General features: G+C 37.6%; 1 pseudogene; it reads left to right on the top strand.

Annotated features, from left to right (window-relative positions):
• The first annotated feature begins 9,403 nt into the window (after positions 1-9,403).
• Positions 9,404-11,842, top strand: LOC131750396 (structural maintenance of chromosomes protein 6 pseudogene; annotated as a pseudogene).
• The last annotated feature ends 212 nt before the right edge of the window (positions 11,843-12,054 follow it).

Here is a 12,054-nt window from a genome sequence, read left to right as displayed (position 1 = left end):
TTTCTGTTGTTTTTAGATGTGTGTTTTGTAAGCAGCATATAACTGGATTTTTTTTTAAAGTCAGTTTGTGGAGAGACAAGTGATGAAGCAATTACAGCAAATATTAATTGCAGAATCTAGGTGGTGGGTATATGGGTGTATACTGTAAAAGTCTTTCAACTTTTCTGCACGTTTGAAAAATTTCATAATAAAATGTTAGGGAAAAAGTCACTCTGCTAGTCTTTATCTCTTAATAGGTGAGTTAATCTATTTATATTTATTGTGATTATTGATATATTAGACTGATTCCTACTGTCTCCTTTTGTGATTTCTGTTTACCACATAGGGTGGAGAAAAGTACCTTATGCAGATAAGCTATTGAGACATTTGGAAGACTAATTTCCTCCTGAAGAAAAGGACTTTACCTGTAATATTATTTTTATCCAAAAAGTGATTAAACAGAGGCACAGAATGTTTAAATAGCTTACCACTTTCAAAAATTACTTTTTCTCCACTATCATGGGACACAAGTACCTCCTGCATGTGGAAAGAAGAGAGGTCAGTGTTCTAGGTCCTTGATACTCAAAATGTGGTCCTTGGACCAGCTTGTTAGAAATGCAGAACTTCAGGCTCTACTGCAGTCTTCCTGAATCATAATCTGCATATTAATAAGCTTCTCAGGTGGTTAGTAGGAAATTTAAGTTTAAGAAGGCTATCCTAGGACAAAAGCACTACCTCAAGATGCTTAACACCTGACAATCACAACCTAATGACCACAGCCTGGCCAGCTGTGACTCTCCCAGATGCTTATCTAGTGCCAGGGACAGGGGTCTGTGTTTCTCCAAGGATCTGTATCTCAAATCAGTGAGATTTTAGGAAGGCTAGCAGCTATCCTGATAGGCTTCCTTTAAGAAGTCTGACTATATTTCTTGTATAAATGCTATGGCTTTTTAAAAAAAATTGACTCATGTTGGAAAACAGGGTGAGATTTGGGGTTCTTAAATGGTTTTATTATCAGTGGAGAACCTGGTAAAACTTTAAGGTTCTTAGTGAACATGTATGCACAGGACAATGACCAACACATAGAAGGTAAAATGGCGTTTTACAATAAGCTGATTATGACCCAACACCTCAAAGTAGAAATCTGGTATGCTGAGCTAGAATCATGTGAAAGTCTCCTTTTTCCTAAAGTATGCTTTGAGCTCTTTCCACATTCATTCAATCAAAACAACCTCTCTCTACAGAAAGATTTAGAGATTCTCTCTCTGTATATCTGTCTATGCCTACCTATCTACATCGATCTGTCTCTATCATCTATTTATTATCTACCTACCTATCTATCTATCTATCTATCTATCTATCTATCTATCTATCTATCTATCTAAGAGAGAGATGCCAGACACTATGGTAGGTGCTGAGAATATAACTGAGCAAAAATTGACAAAGGTCTCTGTCCTCATGGAACTCACAGTCCTCTCCAAATACTAAACTTGAATTCTGGACCTGAAATCAGCTCAGATATGAGGAAAAGTAGATCCAGTGCCTGCTTCTAGCAGCAGGGGAATGGAGCCACAGGGTGAGAGAGAAAGTGGAAGGGAGATACATGGGCAAGGGTCATTCCTCAAGAACTGACCTTTTACTGAGCTTTAAACATATGAAACTTCTATCCCTAGAAAACTCAGCTCAGTCATTGTCCAGGTTTCTGACTAACGAATCAGCAACTTCTCCTAGGGGATGAGATAAAGATGGAGATTGAGGGAGAAAGCATAGGAGACGTCCTTGTCTAGAATTTAAAAATAAAGAGATTGCTGTGTTGTCTATAAAAGACTAAGCCATTTGCTATACAGAAAAAAGTTAGTTCAATGTTCTAAGAGTCTATTATGTGCCAGGACCTTGGGACCACATCTGTGAACCAAAAAAAACCCCAAAACAAAACAAAAACCAGTCCAGTGCCCTTTTAAAGCTTATATCCTAGCTTACATCCTAGTGACTAGGATTGAGGGAGTGCAGGTTTCCCCTAAAGAGTGAAATATGTTATGGTAATCTCCAGGTTCCTGCCAAATACCTGGAAAGAGGTCAGTCTCTCGGATGAAAGCCAGGGTTAGTGCTGTAAGGCAGTCCCAAGCAGACAATGTCATACTCAAAGATATGGAGCCTTGAGTTTTATACTGGTGTCCAGCTCCCATCTGGCAGGTCACAAGACAGCGCCCTCCATGTGGGTACAGAGTAGAGACCAGAGAGTGAGGAATCTGGGCCAGGTCCCTAGTAAGTTCTACCCATCCTTTTGGGCTCAGGCCTTCTCACAGAATGTGATAGGGACAAGGCTTGGGAACTCAGAAGGTAAGATAGGTAGGATCATTATTGTATAAACTCAGGTGATTTTTTTTTCTTGCTTTCTTTCCAGTTTTAATTTTTTTTAATTAATTAATTTATTTGTTGGCTGCGTTGGGTCTTCATTGCTGCGCATGGGCTTTCTCTAATTGTGGCGAGTGGGGGCTACTCTTCGTTGCGGTGTGCGGGTGTCTCATCGCGGTGGCTTCTCTTGTTGCGGAGCATGGGCTCTAGGTGTGCAGGCTTCAGTAGTTGTGGCACTCGAGCTCAGTAGTTGTAGCTCGCAGGTTCTAGAGTGCAGCCTCAGTAGTTGTGGTGCACGGGCTTCATTGCTCCGTGGCATGTGGGGTCTTCCCAGACCAGGGCTCGAACCCGTGTTCCCTGCAGTGGCAGGTGGATTCTTAATCACTGTGCCACCAGGGAAGCCCCTACCATAGTGTTTTAATCAAAACTTTGTATTTATACAACCGGGTACAATGATAATTGTGTTGTGAACATAGGTTTATGGACATATATATTCTTTTACATCCTTTGTAATATATTCTAATGTATGGATATACCATAAAATTTTAACCATTTCTGTACTGTTAGGTCATATTCTGTTCTTTATTGTTATAAATAACACTGCAGTGAAAATCTATGTAGTTAATTTTTGGCACACATTCTATGGTGACTTTGTACTGTGTCAAGTAATCTGGACTTACATTTCCCAGAACCCCCTGCCCTGCATGGTTCTGAGTTAATGAGAGCCATAAATTTTTTTTGCATGAGATTTAGATGGTGAAAATGAAGCAGCAATCATACTTATACCTGGAAGACTGGTGTAGGGTCAGGCACTGTCAGAGCTCATGCACACCGTCATGGATCATCTTGTTAGAGGGGCCAGCAGCCAGCCCTGTGGCAACTCCAGCTAGCTCTTCATGGGATAGCACCTGGGCCTCACAGATCCAGCTCCCACCAGATCTCCTCTTTCAACTTTTCCAAATCTTGGCCCAGGCACATGTGCAGCCCTGTGGTGAAGTGCACTCGATCTTCTAGAAGTCTTCCACATCACTGAAGTTGGATGTTTGGAAGCAGTGAGAGCCAGGTGCAAGTTCTGGTTCCATCCTTTTGGTTTTATCTCATCCTATGGGTTCCAGTTTGTCCCCACTCTCTCCTACTTCACATGCATCTTCCTGTCCTAATTGCTGCCCTGCCAACTTCAGGCTTGGCACCAGATGAAGAGCCGCAGTCTTGCACAGACTGCACAACCAGCTTCCACAACTGTATAAGGTCTAATCTCTATACAGATCTCACTGTATCACTCATAAGTGGTTCTGCTTCTCTGATCAAACCCTAATTGACACTCATTCATAACTATTTCTTTTGGATAAATTCCTAGAAGTGCAAAAGCTGGATGGAGATAGTTCTTTTTATGTTCCTTAAATATTTTTTTTGTTCATGTTTTTTATTTAGTTAAATCTTTTCTGGAAAAATTCTAGCTTGTTTCTACTTTATTGGGAAGACTCAAAATAAGGTATTTTTGTCCACACTTGCACCAGAACTTTAATGGCAGAGCACTGGACCAGTGGGCTACAGTGCCCATGGCAGTAGCAAGAATCCAGAGGAGGTGAAATTCAAAATGAGGTGGTCAGACCCACTTGCTGAATCACCTCCTGATGACACCCCAAGGTGACAAAACCTTTAAGAGTCTCTTTTTCGTTAAAGACATGACAATTTCCTTTATGGTTTATCTTTCTAGGCTGGAGAGTCCTGTCTCTGAATCCTTAACCATTGGTAGACTTTGCCTGTTCCAACTGTCTCCATATACCTATTTGGACAACCATTTATTTATTATTCCTGCATTCCCAATATCTATGTTTGGTCCACCTGCTGGGACATACCATCGATGCAAATGGTATCATCTAGGTTTGTGCAATGCATGATCTGAACAACTATATTCACGAGTTTTACGTTACTCCAGGTTGCACCTTCCTGTTGCTGACTTGATCTTTCTGTAGTTTGTGGCCATAGCTTTTGGATAACATGTTCTGTCTGCTGGCTGGACATCCACCCATAGCCATCATCAGGTCAGTTCCCTCAGTGTTTCCCCAGCTAGGAAGGCAGATTAACTATAGGAATCAGCAACTATAAAAATCAGTACATCCCAGACCATCGTGGACCAGGCCACTCCAGATCCAGCTTTGTTCCAAGATGCAACAAACTTAGCTTCTAGAAGCTCCTCCAAACCCATCTCTTAGGTAATAAATTTGCATTTGAGGTACATCAAGATGATTACTTAAGTCTAAAGTGCTAAAACAAGATTCTAGTAACTTCCTGGCTCCCCTCCTGTGACATCATAAAGGCTTTCCTTGCTTATGTACAGAGTCGTAAATGCCACTGGGTTTGAGGATTTTGATTTGGGCAATCTCCACTATAAAAGCAATTTCTGGCAAAGACAGTACCTGCCAACGATGAAATGAGTATGGTATTTCTTTTTCATGTTTCTCATGTTTGCTCTGACTCAAATTTTGCCCATATCTGTCTGTGTGGGAACAGTCTTTATTTGGGGGGGGCAATTAGGTACTAATAATTTTCTTTTAATTTGCATGATTCACCCAGGCTAAACTCATGGGAAGGTGTTTTATGGAAATATATAAGGTTCTGGAAGTCTAGCTTTAGCTCTCTAGTTTGACATAGACATTAAAACTGAGAAGAATAACTCCATTTACTCTGTCCCTAAGTAGTTTTCCAAGATTAAACTTAGAACACTATACATTGATTCTAGAGTGGTATGGTTTGGGGGGCAAGGATATTTGCCATCAAACTTAAGTTTTTGGTGGGAACCTTTTAAGTGATGCTTCTCTGTAAGCACTAGAATGACTATATTAGTTATTCAGAATGTCCTCTATATTACTAAAATCTAGCTCCAAAGAATGAGGGGCTAGTTTCTTTGGATGGTCTCCATCACTTGCATCTTTCATACATCAAAAGTGAAACTTAGAACAGAATGATAATTCTATTAATATCCTGGAAGTAGACGTAATCAGAAAGTTTTGTACACTTGAGCTGCTTTTATCTGTTAGGCAAGCCACAATCTTTCTGTGCCTCACTTTTTATCTAGGATGAAGTAGGGGAATAGACCAGGCATTCTTTGCAATTCCTCCAATCCTAAAATAACTTCATCTTTAAAAAACGGTATTTACCTGTGGCCCAAATGTTTAAAATGTCTGTTAGTGTATTCCAAGGGCAAGTGCTAAGGAGTACATATATTGCAAAGTCAATAACTTTAGATTAACTGTCAGATTTTTTAACCATAGTGTTAAGGCTATATGCTTAGTCTGGATATACTCTACAGGAGAATTGTTAAATGCTTGTGCAGTTTAATTAAATATAATTTAATCAGTGGCTCAAAAATAGGAAGTATAAGAATATATTCTACTGGTCAAATACACATAAATTATCAAGTCCCCAAAGACACCAAAAGTCTTTGAAGTAATGTGAGAGTATAAACTTGCTTTACTTTGAAGATATTCTGCATTAGATATGCTAGCCGTCCTAAATCAGAAAAACTGGATGACATGAAAATCCTTTTCCCTTGTTTGCTTCCAAAGGAATTTACTACCATTATTCGAAAACAAGAACAGAGTTCAGGGCTTCCCTGGTGGTGCAGTGGTTGAGAATCCGCCTGCCAATGCAGGGGACACGGGTTCGTGCCCCGGTCCGGGAAGATCCCACATGCTGTGCAGCGGCTGGGCCCGTAAGCCATGGCCACTGAGGCTGCGCTCCGCAACGGGAGAGGCCACAACAGTGAGAGGCCCGCATACTGCAAAAAAAAAAAAAAAAAAAAAAAAAAAGAACAGAGTTCAGTTTCAATTAACAGTGTACTAAGTTAATGATTAGTGTTTATATTCTTAAGTTTCAGCTATATTAAAGTTTATGAATGCTGAAGAAGCTGGGCTAATATTCTGTCATAAAAATATTATTGAAAGTGCAATTAGCGTTAAGTGCAGAGGAAATAATGGAATCTGTTGCCCATTTTAGCTGTGGACCTTCAATTCCATGACATCTAATCTATTAAAGGACTTCAGATTTGCATATTTAGTTAAATTAATTTACAAATTCACAAATTAATTGAGTAGATTAAAATTTCAGCAGTAATAAATCTTTGTAAAGCTCGGTTCTTCATAGAGAAAGAAAAACAAGATAATCTTTCATATGTAAAGAATAACACTTGGGACAGTTCAGACTTGCTTTATGGTACAGCACTGAACAGTTTTTGCTTAATATTCCCTGTGTACTTACAAACTTCTACTTTTTCTCCAAAGCCCATAAAATCTTCTTTTTAATGAGTTCAGTAAAATATCTAAATTGCAACACTGCATCTATATACTTTGTCAAAGAACATTGTGGTATATCTCCTTAAAGTTGCATAAAGCAAATATTCTATGTACATTTCACTACAAGATCTTGCAAACTTTTGGATTCTTAAAAACTACCTGGAAAACCCAGCAGAAAAAAAAAAGGCAAAGACTAGGAACATTATAGTTCCAAGAAAAGGAAACACAAATTTCTCTTAGATGTATAAAAAGGCACTCAATCTCACCCATAGTAAAAGATACAAATTGAAATTATGATATTATTTTCAACTATCAGATGGATAAGTATAAAAGTTTTATAATGCATTTGGTGAGAATGTGGAAATATAGGCATGCTCCTACATTTCTGGAGTTTAAATTGATACAAACTCTATTCTGGGGGTTGGGGGAGGGTACAGGATCTAGTAGTTCTATCTCTAGGAATTTATAATACAGATATACTCAGGTGTGAAATGACACTGCAGTATTGTAAAAATAAATAATTGGATAGAATCTAAAGGTCCACCATTGGGGACTGGTTAAATAAATTTCATACAATAGATCATTATGCAGCCTTTTAAAAGAATGAAAATGCTCTATATGTACTGACCTGGAACAATGTGCAAAATATATTGTTAAGGATTTCCAAATGGTGTGGTGACTGATTAGGTGCACAGAGGTGCCCTTCTGCTAAGGAACAACTAGACCTTGGATAGGACCTGTCTCTTTGAGGCATTGTTAGTCTCTCAAGAGATACGGGAGGTCTCTGAAGGCCCTCTCACTCCAAAAATCAAAATAAAACCAGAGTTGTTCTGAGATAAATGAAGATAGTGGTAACACTGCTATCAGGATACTGAGGCTTTGGCCAACACAAGGTTGGGAAGGATGAACTGAGCCAAGACCCTGAAGTGATCCCAGAATGATGGCTTCTTTGGCTACACAAAAATCAGTTACAGATAGATTAAAGCCTAGATAAGAAAGGAAAAACTATAATGCTCTTAGAAAAGAATTGAGAGAGTATCTTCATAGCCCCAGGACAGTAAAGAATTTATAAAAGGAGATGCAAACAGTAACAACTATAAAATAAAGATTGATAAATTTAACCACATTAAAATTAAGAACTGTTCCTCAAAAGACTCCATTATTATTAGGTATTAGAATAAAAAGAAAAAGAAAAAATAGGAGAAGGTATTTGCAATACATATAATTAGCAAAGCCTAGTAAACATTACTATTACAAACTGATAGCACAAATCAAACAGAAAAATGGGTAAGACTTTAACAGGTACTACACAAAAGGTGATATCCAAATGATCAATAAACAGACGTCCTCCTTAGTAATTAGGGAAGTACACATTAAAACTACAATGGGATACACACCTATCAGATTAGGAAAAAAGTTAAAAGTCTGACAACATTAAGTGTTGGAGAGAAAAATGGAACAACAGGAACATCCAAACAATGCTGATGAGATTGTAAACTGGTATACTCTTCGTGAAAATATCATGTGGCATCCAATAAAGCTGAACATATATGTACCCCCGACCCAACAATTTAAATCCAAGATCTATACCTTAGAGAAATACATACAGATGTGCATCTGGATGTATGTACAAGAATGTTCACAGTAGTATTGTTATTAATTGGCCTAAACTGGAAATCACCCCAAAGCCCATCAACAGTAGAACGGGTAAGTAAATTTTGACACACCTGAATGCTATACAGTAATAAAAATCAACTGAAATGCAACAAAAGGAACAAGCTGGAGATACATAAATGAATCTTATATACCTAATGTTGAGTAAAAAAGCAGAACACAGAAGAGTATATACAAAAAGTTCAACAAGAGGCAAAAGTAAGCCCTTTTGTTTCGAAATGCACACAGAGGTAGTACATTTAAAAAGAAAAGCAAGGAAATTAATCAGGATAATGGTTACATCCTGGGGAGAGATACAATTGTGATCAGAAAGGCACACACGTGGTTTCTTGAGTGCTAATAATATTCTATATTTGACCTGGAGGATGGGTTTTGTTGTTTTGTGGTTATTTTTTGAATTATGTTTTTTTCCACGATGCATGTGGTACTTCACAGTTTAATTTTTCAAAAAAGGAAGTAAAGGAAATCACTACTAAGATAAACAAGCCACAAGAGAGTGCCAGGAATAAACAGGCAAATTCCAGGGGAAAGTAGAACTTTTCAACTATACATGGAAAATTGAGCAAAACAGACCAAATGCTGGACCACAAAGCAAGTCTCAACAAATTTCAAAGAACTGAAATGATACTGAGCATATTCTCTGACCACAGTGGAATTAAGCTAGAAATAAATAAAATTTTAAGTAGAAACTTCACACATTTTTAAATTAAGAAATATATTTCTACATAGTCTATTGTTCAAACAAGAAATCATTAAGGATATTAGAAAATATTCTAAGCGGATTAAACCTTGAAAGTACAACCTGTCACAAGTTGGGAGATGCAGTAAAAGCCATGCTGAGAGGCAAATTTACAGCATATAAAATGCACATACTAGGAAAGAAGGAAGACAGAAAAACTTATGATCTAAAAATCTGTCTCATGAAATTAGAAAAACAGCAGAGGCAGGTGTGGAGCACCAGCCGGCAGGCACGTGGTTCCAGTGGGCCAATGGTGGCCAGACGAGGCCAGGACGCGCCCAGAGTAGCCTTAGCATAGGGTTGCACCGCGACAGTCCCGCTGATCGGTTCCTTGAGGAGACTTCATCTTGTTTGAGACCTGATGGCCAAAAGAGAGGAAGAAAACTTCTCTCCTAAAAATGCCAAAAGACTGAGACAAGAGCTGGAGGATTTTGATAAAGTGAGGAAGACGAATGTACAGTTTCTTTCACTAATGATACTTCTACTTTGCAGGAGAAATTGGGATAATTGAGAGTATTCAGCTAAGAAACTTCATGTGTCATTCCATGCTTACACCCTTTAAATTTGGTTCTAATATCAACTTTGTTGCTGGCAACAATGGAACTCAGCAGCTATCTCAATAACATTAAGGAACAGCGGAGGTGATGCCTATAAAACAAATGTGTATGGTGACTCTACAGCTGTGCAACATCTCATCCACATGGACAGAAGCTGATCTTATAAACTAAAAAGTGAAATGGAAACGTGGCTTCTACTAGGAAAGAAGAGCTATTTGCAGTTCTTGATCATTTTAACATGCAGGTGGATAATCCAGTTTCTGTTTTAACACAAGAGATGAGCAACCAGTTATAGCTGTCTAAAATTGAGGGAGACAAATACAAATTCTTCATGAAAGCAACCCCACTTGAACAGATGAAGGAAGATTATTTATACATTATGGAAACAAAGAACACAGGAGTAGATAAATCAAGGAAGAGTAATTTACTGAACTAAAGTGCCAGTGTTTAGAGAAAGAAGACGTTTACAAAGTATTGCTAGTGTAAGTACAATGAAGGCTAATTTATTGTACTTGAAGTGTGAAATGCCTTGGCAGTGGTCAATGAAACTGAAAAACAACTGAATGCTATCAGAGATAATATAAAAATTGGAGAAGATCGTGCTGCTAGACTTGACAGGAAAATGGAAAAACAGCAGGTCAGACTTAATGAAGCAGAAAAAGTACAAGGATATTCAAGATAAAATAGAAAAGATTAGTCAAGAGACAAATGCATGAACACCAAAACATATGGTATTGAAAGATGTTACTCCTAAGAAAAGGGCCTATAATGAAGCTGAAGTTTTATATAACCATTCCCTAAATGCATATTGAACATTAAAGAAAGATGATGAGTAGCTCTGCAAGAGAATTGAAGAACTAAAAAAAAAAAAAAAAAAAAAAGTACTAATCAATCTTTGGAACTTGAGCAACTGAAAAGGCAAAAAAATTATCTTAGTTAAAAGAGAGTGTAACCTAGAGATTGTCATACTGAGTGTAGTAAGTCAGACAAAGACAAATATCATATGATATCACTTATATGTGGAATCTAAAAAAATGGTACAAGTGAACTTATTTGCAAAACAGAAATTGTCACAGATGTAGAAAACAAACTTATGGTTACTGGGGGGGAAGAGGGGGAGGGATAAATTGGGAGACTGGGATTGATATATAAATAGATAACTAACAAGGACCCACTATATAGCACAGGGAACACTTCTCAATACTCTGTAATGACCTATATGGGAAAAGAATATAAGAGTGGATATATGTATATGTATAACTGATTCACTTTGCTGTACAGCAGAAACACATTTTCAATCAACTATAATCAAAAATTATATATATAAAAAAGGAGAGAGTGTAAAGGCCTTACAGGATCAAGAAAGTTCAATCAAGAGATTGAACAGTTTTAGCCATAGAAAAGAAGAGGAACATACCAGAATTGAGAGAAGAATTAGATGTGAAGTGTATGCTGAACTATAATCAGCAGCAACTGAAAGAACCAAAAGTAACACCAATCGACTAAAAGGATTTGGCCCTCATGTTCCAACTCTTCTCAAAGCCAGAGATGATGCTTATAGATGTGGACATTTTACCTATAAACCCATAGGCTCTTCAGGAGCTTGCACTCATCTTTGGGACCCTGAGCTTGCTCTGGCTACTGAATCTTGCTTAAAAGGACTTCTGCAAGCCTACTGTTGCCATAATCATGCTGATGAAAGAATGCTTCAGGCACTGATGAAAAGGTTTTATTCACCAAGCCACAGATAATATTTTCTGAGTTTTGGAATAAGACGTATGATGTTAGACACAGAGCTGCTTATCATCTAGTTTCCAACAGTTCTGACAGATTTAGAAATAGAAAGTGCAGTTGTTGCAAATAGCCTAACTGACATGAGAGGCATAGAGAAAGTGCTACTAGTCAAAAATAATTGTGTAGCTTGTGCAGTAATGCAGTCCCAAAGCTAGCCAAGAACTGTAGCTTTTACTGCTGATGGTGATCAGGTTTTTGTGGGACATTATTATTCATCTGAAAATATAAGACCTAAGTTTCTAAGCAGAGATGTGGATTTATTTCAAACTGACTTGCAGAAGGAGGATGAAAATAAGTAAGCCCAGATATTAAATCTTCAGCAACATTTGTCTATCCTTGAAAAGGATATTAAACACAATGAAAATTTTCTTAGGTGTCAATTACATTATAAAGAGTTAAGATAAAAATAAGAAAAAGTATTTCTAAAATGTGGGAACTTGAGAATGTAGAAGAACTCCAGTCTGCAGATGTTGCAACTTTGGAAGATGAGCCTCAAGAAAATAAAATAAAAATAAAAATAGTTGAGAAAAATATGGAACAATAAAAAGAAAACATGGAGCATCTTAAAAGTCTGAAAATAGAAGCAGAAAACAAGTATGATGATGCAATTAAACTGAAAATTAATCAGCTAGCAGATCCACTTAAGGATGAATCAAACCCT

The sequence above is a fragment of the Kogia breviceps genome, chromosome 2 (assembly GCF_026419965.1).
Source record: "Kogia breviceps isolate mKogBre1 chromosome 2, mKogBre1 haplotype 1, whole genome shotgun sequence".
In the NCBI taxonomy this organism is placed as follows: domain Eukaryota; kingdom Metazoa; phylum Chordata; class Mammalia; order Artiodactyla; family Physeteridae; genus Kogia; species Kogia breviceps.
The sequence above is the reverse complement of the archived record's forward strand: the minus strand, read 5'-3'. Positions and strand labels throughout refer to the sequence as shown.